Genomic DNA, 15,466 nt, shown 5'->3' with positions numbered 1-15,466 from the left:
AGCCACTGCACCCAGCCCAGAAATGTATTTCTCACAGCTCTGGAAGCTGGGAAGTCCAAGATCAAGGTGCCAGCAGACTTGGTGTCTGGTGAGGGCCTGCTTCCTGGTCCCCAGCTGGCCATCTTCTAGCTGTAACCTCATATGGCAACAGGGGTGAGGGAGTTCTCTGAAGTTTCTTTTATAAGGGCACTAATCTCATTTATGAAGGCCTCATCCTCAAGACCTAATCATGTAACAAAGGCCCCACCTCCCAATACCATCATGTTGGGTGTTAGGATTTCAACACATGAATTTAAGGAAGACACAAACATTCAGTCTATAACACCTTCCCACCTTTGCTACCTTAATATCCTCTGCTCTCTGGCCTTCCCTTCACCCCCTCATTCTTCCTGATGCCAAAACACAAACATATCATCTTCTCTAAATCCTTGGTGATTGTTAGTTCACCTGTGATCTTGGGGCAGATGGCAAACCTTGTTTTTTCCTGGCTGAGCAGTTCATTGAATCTAAGGGGTGATGATGGAAGGGTCTCTCCTAAGGGTATGCTGGCAAATGAAATCTGGTCTGAGTTTACATTCCTCTAATTATGTCACTTTCTGTAGCAGAAACTAGCTAGCTGGTCATCAAAACTATCCTCTTTTCCCTGGGAATACCACAGGACCACATTCCCCCAGGTTCCCTTGCAGTTCACCATGTCCATGTGACAACTACAGCCAACAGAATATGAGTGGAAGTGTTTGTGCCACTTTCAGAGTTCAAGATGGAAGGAGCAGGAGCATGGATCCCCAGTCACCATGTGGAGGGAAGCTGCCCACCCAGTAGGAATACCTAGTCTGGACTTTACTTGGCAGAGAAATGACCTCAAACAAAAAAAAAAAAAAAAAAAGAAAGAAATTTCTGTGGTTTAAAAGCTATTTGATCTACGGCATTTCGTTAAAGCAGTCTGAGCTGAAATAATACAGAAGGATAAGAGATAAAATTGCTCTGAAATTTTAAAACATAATTTTTATTATGAAAAATTTTAAGCATAAAGTAGAAAAAAATAGTTTAATGTAAACATTTAATTTTAAAAGGTAAAAATCACATTTCATTATGGAAAATCATTAAAAGAAATAAAAGAAAAATATTTGTAATTCAACCACCTTATTAAAGCCAGGTATTGCTTTGGTGTATTTCCATCTAGTCCTTTTTTTTTTTTTTTTTTGAGGGGAGGGGCTTAAGTTTTTATATAGAGTTGTAAAGAAGAGAAATGGTTATAATCAGAGACTTGGTGGTATGTTCTTATGGGAAGGGGGAGAGGAGAGGGGATGGATTCTTCTGCATGGTTTTACACAGAATCCCTTGCTCTGTGTTCCTCACTTTGGGGGCTAACACACATTTCTGATTCTGTAGCAGGTAAGGAAGCAGGAGGTGGGAGAGGAGTGTGGAGAAACATAATTTAGATCAGTTATACATTCAGTTTGTTAGCAGCTTTGGCAAAAATGTTCCTGGGAAGAGCAAGTGGAAATGCCTTATCAAAATGAAGTTTAAAAGGTATCTCTAGGCAGGGCATGGTGACTCAACCCTGTAATCCCAGCACTTTGGGAGGCCGAGGCAGGTGGATCACCTGAGGTCAGGAGTTCAAGACCAGCCTGGCCAACATGGTGAAACCCCATTTCTACTAAAAACACAAAAATTAGCAGGGCGTGGTGGCGCTCGCCTGCAATCCCAGCTACTCAGGAGGCTGAGGCAGGAGAATCATTTGAACCCGGGAGACAGAGGTTGCAGTAAACCAAGATTGTGCCACTGCACTCTAGCCTGGGCAACAAGGAGCGAAACTCTGTCTCAAATAAATAAATAAATAAATAAATAAATAAATAAATAAAGGTATCTCTAAAACATTCATGCTTGGTATTGAACCCCTGTGCTAATTAAGACTGTAGCGGCAATAGGGAAGGCCAACAAATCAGTGGTTTCCAGAGATTGGGAGTTTATTTCTCACCTTCTGTGCCCTTCAAGTGGGGAAGATGCTAGTCTCCTAGAGGTAACCAGGACTGCACCTCGGCTGCCCACAGTGGTCACCTGCTCACCAGTGCACTCTGATGCCTGCTTCCCTCTCCTACCTCATTTCCTATAGTGCCCATGAGAATGTGCCTAGCAGTCCTGCCTCCAATTAGAGGGAGTATTGGTAACCAAGGGCCTGGCAATTGCTGCACTAGGAAGCCGAAGGACATGCTTCCCAAGGGCTGCTCCCCGTCAGTGACTGAGCACAGCAGGGACACTGGAATGCAGGTTGTTCCTAGGAGATGTGGGGCTCCTCTAACACTGGCTTTGGCTCTAGGGTTCCATGATGGCTTTGCTGACCCTCCCATAGACAGCCTGGCAGTCTAAGACATTCTTTTCCCACCTCTTTCACTCAGGGTCAGACTTGGCTGGAGGTATGAGAGCTCTCTGAGCCTCATGTGGCTCCCTCCCCATTCTCCCTCACGTTGACAGTTACCCTAATAAAATCCTTTCATGTGTAATCCCACCTTGGCAACTACTTCTCAGAAGACTCACACTAACACATTTCCCCCACTCTCCTACTAATACTTCCTGGAATCACCTCCCAGACAAACAACTTGTACTCAAGTTTTTGTGTTAGTATCTCTTTCTGGGGAAGCCAGCCTAAAATAAAGGACACTCCAGGGACACTGCACACATCCCTTGCACGAATTACCTTGCAGCAGAATAGGGTTAGGTGGCCACACTGAACAAGGGAGGCTGGGGCATGTAGTCTCCTTCTATGATGGACCATGCAGGCAGAATGGCTATCAGGGGGCCTGGTGGCAGCTGTGGCTATTCCTCCTCCCTCTAGCCTTCAAGGTCAACTTTCTGGAGCAGAATGTGTGGAGTCCTTTGTTAAATCTGTGCTGATGTAAACTGATGGAAACTAACCCAAATCTAACTTCATATTCTACTGATGTGCTCCAAGGAAAAGTGAAAAGTGAGTGAAGTTATGGTCTAAACCTAGCCCATCTCTTGAGCCATGTTCCCAGTTTTTCCTTTTTAGACCCTCTCCAGAACGCCAGCTGCCCAGAGCCCCAGCTTCCCAAAGCCCCTATTTCAGTGCCTCACCCAAGATATTGATTCATCAGCCTGACTTTCTTCCTCTTGCCTTAAATTGTACCTGTTCCATTACCCAAGATTCTGTACATCACTAATGTGATGAGTTAATTTAACATAAAGACAATAACGTTGGCTAAGGCTTGACTGTGGCAGCAGCCAGATGAGCACATTTGGCCTCTAACCAGAACCTGGAATGCCTTACCCAGAGGATGGAATGGTAGTTTGCCTGTTGACTGTCATTGAGTCCTGGATAATCACATGCAAATGTTATCCATCTTAGGCTTTTTTTTTTTTTTTTTTTTTTTACAATGCAGATAACAGAGGTCAAAGATCAGGCATGAATAAGCTACCCCACTAGTAAGGATCTTGAAACCCAGTAGCTGAGACTCCATAAGTTCTGTGAACTCAGTTTTCCTCTGGGTCATGTTCCTTAGGATATTTTTTTTCTGTCGTATTCAGGAAAGAAGCCTAGATTCCTTTGATTCAACACTAAACTGTTCACAGTAGTTATCCCTAGAGTGAAATTGTAGCCGGGGAGACTGTGAAAGGGCTATTGCTTTTAATACTGTAAAAGGGCTACTACCTTTTAATGTTTCTATAGGCCTTGAATTTTTCATATCAAGCATGTACTCTTTTGGTAACTTTTGAAAATAATGTAATTTAGCTGCTATGATAAACCATTTGCCTTGCCCTGTGGCATGGACAAGAAACCTGTCCTATGCATTCCTGAGAAGATCTCCTCATCTTTGGTAAACAATGAAAAAATCCGGTCCTTAATGTCTCTTCTTTTTTCAGAATGCATTTGGATCCTTTCTGCTATTAGTTTTCTTAAACGTGATATGAATTGTCCTGCATCCCTGGTTTCTCTCTGTCCCATGAGTCAGCTGTTCAAATGTATTTTAAAACATTAATTTTTAAGTAAAATTAGAATAGAGACCACACTTATTTATCCACAGTGCCTGGGTCTAGTGCCTGGTATAAAATCAACGCTTTAAAATGTTTTGAAAAACGGCTGAGAACTCATATTAGTCAAGGGACTCCTAATGACCACGGAGTTGTTTCCATACGGCAGCCACTGCAGGTCTTCGGGGGCAGGAGGTGAGCCTTGAGTTCTTTAAAGGTCTTTCCCTGGGATGTCGACTCAGATACCAAATGCAGTTGGGAAGGGAAAGTGGTAGTCTGGCCAATGATGTAAAATTAGGTGTAATATATGAGAATACAACTGCTTGTGTCCTACTTACCTAGTCATTGGGCAAGGCAGGTTAGGTCTGAAGGGGAAATTACTGGCCAGAATCTCAGCATTTTACTGCAAGCTTGAGAAACTGAAAACAAAGCAAAACAAAACATAATCAGTTTTTCTTTGTTGTGCTTGTTTTGACAATAATTAGTTTTGACAAATTGACACTCTTAAAGATGGCTTTTCTGATATTTTGTAAGGCCACTGCACTATCTGCCATTTAACATTTTAGAGTAACTTCCAAGTTTCACACCTCTTGAGCGCCTAGCCACTTTTTGCTAGCATTGCTTCATGTTGTGAGAGAAGAGACCACCTAATGTCCTGACGTGCAGTGGTGACAGTAGACACATTTAAGTCCGACCTTAGCCCTTCCAGTTCTGGTCCTGTGACCTTAAGTCTCTGAGCCTCAATTTTCTAATCTGTCAAATGGTATTAATGATGATAGCTGTCTCTAGAGCTGTTTTAGGGATTACACGAGGTAATTTTTTTTTTTTAAGCACAGGGGCTGGTGCATAGTAAAGACTCAATAAATGATAACCATTGTTATCATCATCAACATTAAAAGCTTATCAAAGAGGGCCAGAAGGACTTGGGATATGGATCCAGGAAATCTACCACTTTCAGGCCAAGTAATAATCATATTAATAAAACCAGTAGAGTTCTGCTGGGTCATTCTTCTGGGACCTCATGTTCTGTTCTTTGCAGTATTGGGAAGTGGGCAAGGAAGGGGGGCGTGGAGAATGGAGGTGAGGAAGGGGGCTGGGAAGGCAGACGGAAAATGAGGGCTGCTGATGGTTGGTGGTTCAGAGGCAGCAAAGCCAGCAGTGAGGAAATGGGAATTACCAGGCACTGAGGAGCCCTAGTGCCAGCTCTCTGCTGACATAATTAATGAGGCTGTTGTGCCAAAAATGAGGCATGTTGTTAATATACAGACCTGTTGGGAGCACAAGGGAAATTCAAATAAAAATTTTGCCAAAAGAGGAGTGGGGTCAAATTAGCTCCAGAGGGCGACCACCTTATCTATAAAACTCTAGTATATGGGAGGCCAGGAGACAATATGAAGAAAAAGAGAGGAATTGATTTCAAACAGGATCAGTAGCTACTAAATAGTAGACTTTTAATATTCGTGTTTGCTGATTTTTCCTTTTGTGTCTATTTCTTTCAAAGTCTGTTCAATTGGTGAAATTCACTTGATAATGAAGACTACTTAGGTTGGTGCAGAAGTAATTTAATTTTTTAAAAAAGGCAAAAACTGCAATTACTTTTGCACCAACCAAATAAAATTTCAATGGAGTTTTAGCATTCAGGACTTTAATATGCATTCCATAAGATACACAAGAAAAAAACCTGAAAGATTATTTTTATTTTTACTTTAAAGAGCTCTGGGTTGCTGAGAGGAAGCAGTCTTGAACCTATATAAAATTGTGATTTTTGTGCCTGTTTCCATCATAAAAACCAAAAATGATTATTGGTTTCTTATGTGTGTTCTCAATGGCGAATTCAATTTTTTTCCCCAAAGAGCCTTGTTGAATCATCCGAGTGAGACCTGGACCAAGGTGAAGGCGCCTGCGCGTGGCTTTCCTGTCCAGGGGTAGGCAGGAAATAGAGTCCCGGGCTGCCACTGTTGTCCCCTGTGGGTGTGGCTGGGGACTGGCTGGGAAGAAAGCCAGGATCATTTGATGCAGTTGCTCTGGAAGGTCGCTGAGCACGGGCCCTGGCACCTACCTTCCCAAACACAAGCCCGGCCCTCGGCCCAGCGGAGAGTCTCGTACAGGGGACAGGGATGGCGATGCTGGTCCCACGGTAGCCAGGCCGGTGTCCCCAGGGCGTGAGGGGTGGGGGGCAATACAAGGAGGTTACTTTGGTCTGTTGCTCCCGCTTTGTTAACCCATCCCTATATCCTATCCCCTTCTTCCCTGGCTTTGCCCAAGCCGGGTAACGAGAAAGCGCTAGGAACCAAGTGGCTGTTGGACGTGGCCGACTGCGGAAAGGCCTGCTTTATTTCGTCGCAGTTCATTTATTTTCCTTTTCGTTCTGCTGGCTGCCACGTGTTTGGTAAGTTAGAGCACGAAACACTTTAAGATGGGCCTGAGGGGCCGGAGCAGAGCCGCAGAGCTGTGCAGGCGCGCGTGTGCACGTGCGCGCCTGTATGCCGCGCGTGCACGTGGGCCGTGTGCGCGCGCACATTGTTTCTGTCTCCAGCGGTTGGGAGCGCGCTGGCGTTGCCTGTGGGCTTGGGCCCCCTGCGCCGGGGCGGAGCGGGCAGCGAGGCTGGCGGGAGATGCTGGGCTGCTCTGGAGAGCGCGCAACCGGCGTGCTCACCCTGTTTAGGCTCCGCTCTTCGCTGTGCCCAGATCCACACAGGTAGCCCTCAACCGCCGCCCGGGAAGTCGGTGCTCTTATTAGCTTCAATTTCCGGACGAGGAAGTGAGGCACAGAGAGGTTAAGGCGCCCAGCTATTAGGAGCCTTTGAACTCAGACAGTCTGGCTCCAGAATCTGCATCTTAACCCCATTACGCGTTATTTTTTAAACGCAGGCCCGCCCCCCCCCCCCCCCCCGCCCCCCAGACTCCGGTTTGAAACGCATTGAATAATGAATCCTTTTCTCCTCCCTCCCTCTAAAATAACAGTTCAGTTCATCGAAAACCCAGAGGTAGCCCACCGTGTGACTCAGCGGCACGGAAAACATCAGAGTCATTGACTTCGGCGTGGCAAAGTGGGATCTCACACATGGTACTTTATCAAATAAAGGGCACCGGCATGTTAAACTGATTCGTAGCATCTTTTAAATGTGACAAAACATAAACTTTGATAACACTTCTGATTTTTTTCCCCCTGACTTTAAGTGATGCATTATAGTAGGAAAATGCAGGAAAGGACAAAGAAGAAACTAAAAGTTCCCCATAATCTCAGCTCTCCACCCCATAATACTATACGTTGTTGAAAATCTAGTGATTTTTTTCTAAGCATATGCTATCACAAAATTGATTAACAGAAATTTAAAACAGTATCATAATGTACATGGTGTTTTATAATTTTTATATTTAATAATGCCTCACGAACATTTCCCCATATCAAATATTCTACTACAAATGTTTTTAATGACTACACCGTATTTCATTATACAAATTTGCCATGACTTAACTTGTCACTAGCCTTATTTTTTGACATTTCGGTTGCTCCCCAACTTTTGCTATTATAAATGATGGACACCAGAATGCAGCAATTTTTTATACACACTATTTCACTGGGACAAATGGGATTGCCAGGTCAAAGATCATCACACTTTTAAAGGGGTCAAACTATTATCTAGAAGGGTGGGCTCAGTCCACTCACCTCCAAGTAGAATAAGTGTGCCCGTTTTCTTTCTCAATTCTGGGTGTTATTGCTCCAGGCAATCTTTCTTAATAAACAAAATACAGCCTTCAAGGAAAAAAAATACCTCAGTTATTTCATTAGACTGTGCCAAGTTTCAAGAGAAAGACTTTATATGATTGCAGATACTTGAAACATTTGGGAAATTCAGTTTATTCAGATGCTCCCAGGACTGCACAAGACTCAGCAAAGGACGTGGTAAAATAAGGGCACTTTGGAAAAAGGAACTAGGAAAGAATTCTCAAGCCATTTTTTTTTCAAGGCAGAGAGATAGATGATGTCTCTAAAATAAAAAAAGAGGTATTAATTGCCTCTTTGGCTGGGTCTTTGACTCCGTGGCAACTTTCCCATTGTCAGGTCTGAAAACGTTGATGGTGCTGCTTGCCGCAGAGCTACTGCAGAAATATTCAAGGCAGCAAACCTGGGCAATTAGGGTTTCTGTTAATTTTCTTCCCCTTTCATTCTACCAGCTTCCCCTCCCCCTATGTCAGCTAGTTGGAGTGACAAATATTTAAAGTCAGCCTGTCACGCACGAGCAGAGCAGCTGTGTGAATGACTGATTTTCTTGACGTTCTAAACAGCTTTGTGTGTGCATGTGGAGACCTGCAGACCCCAAACCTGCCACCGTCTGCCCCACAAGACAACATTGGTTTGGTATTTGAGGCAACAATGGGGGGTCTAGGCAGGTGGCATTTTATGACCAGGAAATGAACGGACATATAATCCGCAGATGTTTTAGGAATAGGCATGTTTGTCACAATGACCTCTAGGTAAATTTCTGCAGTGACAAAGAGGAGACTTTTCGGGTGTGGTTTAAATTCCTTTCCTTGCACAGCGTGCTCTAAAATCACTTTTGCCTAAGGGACTGGAGACCATGATGTCCTTAGTGAATCTGAAAGATGCACTTGGACCCGACTGGCCTTTTTTCTCCCCACTCAGCGTTGCAGCAAGAGTAACAGATGTCTATTTAGGGAAGGCATGTTCTCTTTTTCTATGCAAACCGTGTTGCTAAAAATTCTCTTTTAGATGAATTATTAAACCCAATTTATGAAATAAGGACAATACAGATTTCCTCTGGAACTATTCTTTCTCTCTGATATGTGATACCCGTGTCTGCTGGTGGAGAAAAGCAAAGAGAATATGAGAAGCCAGGCGGGGATGGGAGAAAAGTGAGATAAATAAATACAGGTTATTTTATAGCCCTAGAAATTCCCTGAATGTTTGGACCCCTTGGGGTCCATCTAGAATTCTTTAGCCATCATATAGAAACACACAAAAACGTAATTATTTTTGTAAACGTAGATTTCTTCTCATGGTCTAATGAAGTAGGAATATTTAACTTATCACAGTTCCTTTAAGAAACAGTACTGCTTTTGTTTGAGAACAGGCATTGATCTGTGTTTGGAACATCAAGGTGGTGCTTCTAAGGGAGAGAGTAGGTTATTCTTTTTTTATTCAAGGGGAGGGATTTTGTGTTGCTCTTGAAGGGGACTCAGCAGGAAAAAGTGGCTGGAAGAGCTGAGTGGACATAAAGCCACAGAGAGGTGCAGTGGCCCCTGGATGTCCTGAGGCTGGGGATGCCTGGGGCTCTCAGCTGGTTGTTTAGGTTATAAATTTAATGTGAGGTGGAAACCAGCATCACCTCTCTTATGAAATCTTCAGTAACATCTACTTTTTAAAAGCATAAAGCCTTTGCTAATGAATATTCTCCTTACATTTTTTAGATGAACTCTGTTATAGAATTTATATCCCTTTTTGCAATACATGAATTTTTATAGTAATTATGAAAAAAAAAGTTAACCGTTAACTTGAAATTCACACCTCAATGCCAACCTTAGATGCTGCCTCCGAGGAAATAACTTCCTGCCCATTTTATCTGCAGTGTGGTCCTGGACCTGCAGCATCACCTGGGAGCTGGATAGACCTAGTGACTTAGTCTGTTCAGGCTGTTATAACAAAATACCTTACACTAGGTAATTTATAAACAACAGAAACTTATTGCTGACGGTCCTGGAGGCTGGAAAGTCCAAGATCAAGGTGCTGGCAAATTCAGTGTCTCGTTCAGTGAGGGCCCATTCCTCATGGACGGTACCTTCTTGCTGTGTCCTCACGTGGTGGAAGAGGCAAAGGGCTCCCTCAAGCCTCTTTTATAAGGGCACTAATCCCATTCATGAGGGCCCTATCCTCTTGACCAAATCACCTCCTGAAGGCCCCACCTCTCAATACCATCACATTGGAGACTAAGTTCCAATATGTGACTTTTGGGAGGACATCAACATTCAGACCATAGTACCTAGTGAATCAGAATCTGCATTGCAACAAGATTCTCAGATAATTCAGGTGCGTGTTACAGTTTGCAAACTGCTGGTCTACAGTCCCGGTTCTAAACTTGGCTGCACATTGGAATCACTTGGGAAGCTTTACAAAATACAGATTCCAAAGTCCCATTCCTAAGGATTCTAATTTAATTGATTTGGGGAGGCAGGGCTCCCAAACATCTGGATTGTGAAAGGCTCCCCAGGTGATTCTAATATGTGGTATATTTGAAAACCTCTGATTTCAGAACGCTTTCTTCTTCAGGTCATGTCTAAGCTCAGACACCTTGTGAGGTGCCTGGCCTGGCCACAAAGTCTGTGCTGCTTGGGAATCACAGCTCGCCTATAATAGTAGTGCTCTGCGTTCTCAAAAACTTCTGTGTAACAAATTTTCACCATGAGACTCAATAGAGGATTTAAGCCAATAGCAGACAATCAGAGGAGCTTCCAGGATCACTCTTCTCTAGCACCTTGACCCCCATCTTCTGGTTTTGCAACCCCATGAGACTGCCTAACATGGTGGTCAGGGAAAGGGTGGTCAAGCTCCCTGGGTTCAAACCACGGCAGTGTGCCCTAACATAGATTACCTACCACTTTCAAACTCCATTTCCTCCTCTCTACTTGGGGTTAATAATAGTACCTACATCCTAGGGTTGTGAGAACAGGTCCAACAGAATGCAGGGAACCTACTTACCAGGACTTGTATTCAAGTAATAAGAATATATGCACCATGAGGACTAAGAGAAGGAATAAAACCTAATTAACACTCAACTTTCTCTGCTGTCGGAAGCCTGCAGATGGGAATGGCAACAAGAAACAAGTCCATTCATGCTGCAGACACTTAGAAACACTCAAGAATTGAAGGACCAGGAACCTCTGAAAGTTGGGGTAATTGGAGGGGCTGAAGGAAGAGGGTTTGATACGTCTGTGTGAAGAGTCGTTAAATCCCTGCCCAACACAACCTGAGCTCAAGGCCTTCCTTGCTCCAGCAGAAGCCTGAAGTTTTACCCTCCGAAGAAACTGATCCAGGCTGGCTTCCAACCCAGAGTTGCCAGGCACAGCTGGGGTAGAGGTGAGGCCCTGGACAGAAACAAGGTTAAACGAAATTTTGCAGCTTTACCCCCACTTCAGTCCTATTTCCCCAGTAGGCTCCCAGAATGCATTACATTTCCCAGGCCAGAAACCAGAGGAAAGAGCAGAAATACTGAATTTTGGCGGAATCTTCCAAAGGAACAGCAGCAGGTCCCCTGCCTGATTATCCTCAGCAAAGACCCTATTGGCAAGCTCATTCTACTTAATGAGCTTCCAGCCAACCTTGGATGCCACCTTCCTAATATAAATGAAAAGGCAATGATTACAAGGAAAATCTTCGCCATGGAAAGCAAATATCAAAACAAGAGGAGAAAAGGAAATTAGAGTAAACAGAGATCATGTTGCTCCACCCTTGAAGGGAGCAAAGGCCCTGCATCTATAAGACAAGACTATTTAGGGGACGGTAGAGGTGTTGAAAGTGAAAAGAACACAAAGACAGAAATAAAATGCAATAAAAAGGATGGGGCTAAAGTGGGTAAAGTCTCAAAAAGTGTGGTAAAAAACATTAGATTCATATTAGAGGCCCAATACTCCAGAGAAAATAAAGAAAATGGAAGAGAGAAAATTATCGAAGAGAACAATATTCTGAAATATTTCAGAACAAAAGGATATGATTTACCAGACTGAACAGGCCCAAAAAGTGCTCAGCATTATGAATGTTTTCTTCTTTTCCTGTATCTTTATTTTTTATTTTATTTTTATTTTTGTGGGTACATGGTAGGTGTATATATTTATGGGTCACATGAGATATTTTGATACAGGCATGCAATGCATAATAATCACATCATGGAGAATGGGGGATCCATCACCTCAAGCATTTTTCCTTTGTGTTACAAATAATCCACTCATACTCTTAGTTATTTTAAAATGTACAATTAAATTATGTTTGACTATAGTCACCCTGTTGTGCTGTCAAATACTAGGTCTTATTCATTCTTTCCAACTATTTTTTACACCCCTTAACCATCCCCACTCTCCCTCCCATACCTTTTCCAGTCTCTGGTAACCATCCTTCTACTCTCTATCTCCACGAGTTCAATTATTTTAATTTTTAGCTCCCACAAATAAGTAAGAACATGAGACGTTTGTCTTTCTATGCCTGGTTTATTTCACTTAACATAGTGACCTCCAGTTTCATCCATGTTGTTGTAAATGACAGGATCTTGTTCTTTTTTTTTTTTTTTATGGGTGAATGGCACTCCACTGTGTATATGTACCACATTTTCTTTATCCATTCATCTGTTGATAGACACTTGGTTTGCTTCCAAATATTGACTATTGTGAATAGTACTGCAATAAACATGAAACAGATAGCTCTTTGATATACTGATCTCCTTTCTTTTGGGTATATACCTAGGAGTGAGATTGCTGGATCATATGGTAACTCTATTTTTAGTTTTTTGAGGAACCTCCAAGCTCTTCTCCGTAGTGGTTGTACTAATTTACATTCTTGCCAACAATATATGAGGGCTTCCTTTTCTCCACATCCTCGCTAGCATTTGTTACTGCCTAACTTTTGGATAAAAACTATTTTAGCTGGTATGAGATAATATCTCATTGTAGTTTTGATTTGCATTTCTCCAATGATCAATGATATTGAACACCTTTTCGTATACCTGTTTGCCGTTTGCATGTCTTCTTTTGAGAAATTTCAGAGTGGAATTAATCATCTTAGCACATCAGAATATAGAAAATAAAGGAACAAGACTTTCAAAATGCTGAGGAAAACATTTCCAGCCTAGAACTCTATATCCAGCTAAGCAACCAAGGGTGATCTCTGGAAGCTAGTACAGATATCCCAAAATAAAGGAATTAACAAAGAAAGAGGATGCTATAGGATCCAGAAAAGTGATTCAACACAGAAGAGAGGCAAAGGGAATTCAGGGTTTGGTAAGTGAAGCCCCTGGATGGCCACTGGGTAACAAGGATGACAGGTCACCAGCTCAGATTGGAACAGGAGGAAGGACAGCTTCTGGAAGGACATCTCCAAGGTACAGATGGGATGGATATGTTTCAATATACCCAGGGGAATTTTACATCTCTTCTGTAGAGTTTGTAGGGAGAATTAGTGATGGCTACATAAATTATGCAAGTGGAAGCAAAGTCAATAATTAATTCCAGGGAAAACAAAAAGTCATATGCAAAAGAAAATGCAACACTTTTCTGGAGCAGCTTGAACAATGTTTACTTAATGAGAATAACATGTTCATTGAATAATGATTTAACAAAACCTGTGACATGATTACATGGGGAGGATGTAGAAGGGAAAGTAGATGAGGTAAAGGTATCCTTTCTAAAACCCTCAGCAACCGTAGCAGGAAGGCAGGAGATTATGTCTAAAATGGAAAAGTCAGGATTCAATAGTATGTCTTTTACTCAGAAAAGTGGAGGTAAATATGAAAAGTATTTGCTGAGTTGGGACTTGGGGTGGGGAAGGTATGGGGAGGGGAACACTACATTTTTTTACTAGCCTTATAGTAGTATTTGACTTTTTAAAACGTGTATGTATTAAGTTTGATAGAAATAGAATTAAATTTTAAAACAAGGCTGAGCACCATGCCTGGCCCAGGTAAGTGCCAGCCATTGTGGGGAAGCTATTCTTCCCATTCCAATATCTTGCCCTCTTGGTTTTTCTCAGCAAACCCTGACAGGCAAGTTACAAAAGTTGGCCATTGTGATTCACGGAACTTCGTCTTTCACTTCTACACTCAGGAGAGGCCCCATAATAGCATCTTTGGTGGTGGTTGTTTTTTTGTTTTTGTTCCTTTGCTGTGTTTTGCCTTTAAAGAGAAGGTGCCTGAATGCTGGACTTTGCTGGAGAAACTCACAGTGCATGAGAAACTTTGATTCAGAATGTTTTTGATGCTGCTTCGGTTACTGAAATAACTGACTGGTGTTTAAAATAAGAAATCTGTACTTTTCACCTCATATATAACTAGAGATTTTTCTTATAAGGATTTTATTTATGTGAAAAATTGGACTGTCTTTTGGAATACTGGAATGGATTAAATGTTCCCAACTGAAATAAATGGCAGAGGCCTTTTTTGCAAAACACCCCTTTGCCTTCTGCCCTTTCTGTGGGAGGTAAATTGAAAATGCTATGTCAGGGAAGAGCTGTGCCTGGGTAGAGTGGATTTTTCTGTGGAAATCAGTGAAAGGGTTGATAGTTTACATCTGGGCAGCTGAGTGGGTAAAGGGGACACCACTCTGGATTCCCAGGGCAGAGGGGACTAGGAGGAGGCTAAGGGCTGGGAATTTGCAGAAATCTGTGGAGGGTATGGAACTTGAACTTCACTGTGGCCTTATGGGTCTGCAGTCCTCTTAGCTGGATCTGGTAGGGCCAGAGAGGCCTAGCTGACCTCAGAGTTGCAGGAGTTGCCCAGGTTTTCCTGGCATTATCACACCCACATAGCTGTCTTCACTCCATCAGGGATTAGCAGGTTCTGGTATTTGGTATTTGTACAGAAGACAGGCTTGCCTCAAACTGAAAAAAAAAAAAAAGAAAAAAAAGGAAGATTCTGGATGACCAAAGTGTGTTTCTTTTCTTAAAGTCATTTTCCCTCCCCCTTTCCTAGAATCAAGCCAAAGTTGCTCCCCACCCGATGGGGCACCCCTCTGCACAGCTCAGTGCAGCTCATCGTCTGCTGTGACTTAAATAGCAAGAAGAATTTTTAAAAATAAGTTTTGTCATCAGTCTTGCTTGATCCTAAGCAATACTGCTCCAGCAGATGTGGCAAAATCCTCTCACAGGCCAGCTTGCTTTGTTCCAGAGGCAATTTGTGCAGAAAGCAGCAAGTTCCCTGGTGCTAGAGGGCACAGAAATGGACCTGCCACCCTGCCCCTGTGACTGGGGGACAGGCAGGGGCTGTGTGTGGGTATGAGTGTGTGTGGGGTGCGAGGATATGGGTGTGAGTGGGAGTGTGCGTGCGTGTGGGGTGGGTGGGGCTGGGGCAGGAGGAAGGAGAACACAGCTCAACCTAGTTAAGAAGTTGAACCCAGCTTTCCGGGTATATTCTTTTTTAACAAACAGTGGTATGTTCTGTCTTAGCTATTCAGCCTCTTGGTCTGAAAATCTCAGCAAGAATCCACCAAGTTTATTTTTAAAATGCTTGTAATTTGAAGATGGACTTCAGAAAGACTTGATGTTTGCACGGGGCGGGGCTTTGGGCCATTGTAGATCATTTCTTGACCTTTCTGCAGTGGGGAGAAGAGGGTGCTGGTGAAGTAGGAGGCACTCATCTTTTATTATCAACAGAAGAATATGTTGTGTTTTCTGTGAAAAGTATAGGTAGTTTAAGAAGAAACGCATTTCTCCGTGGTGTGGGTTTGCCATATGTCTGGATTGCCGCCATGTGACAAC

General features: G+C 42.9%; 1 long non-coding RNA gene across 1 annotated transcript; it reads left to right on the top strand.

The window, feature by feature from the left end:
- Positions 1–6,550: 6,550 nt before the first annotated feature.
- On the top strand, positions 6,551–7,092 carry LOC129532487 (uncharacterized). Its single transcript, XR_008678262.2, has 2 exons — positions 6,551–6,688; positions 6,955–7,092. It is a non-coding gene; the product is annotated as an uncharacterized lncRNA (long non-coding RNA).
- Positions 7,093–15,466: the final 8,374 nt, after the last annotated feature.

This window comes from Gorilla gorilla, chromosome 2, assembly GCF_029281585.2.
Source record: "Gorilla gorilla gorilla isolate KB3781 chromosome 2, NHGRI_mGorGor1-v2.1_pri, whole genome shotgun sequence".
Lineage (NCBI taxonomy): Eukaryota > Metazoa > Chordata > Mammalia > Primates > Hominidae > Gorilla > Gorilla gorilla.
This window is presented reverse-complemented; position numbering and strand designations above follow the sequence as displayed.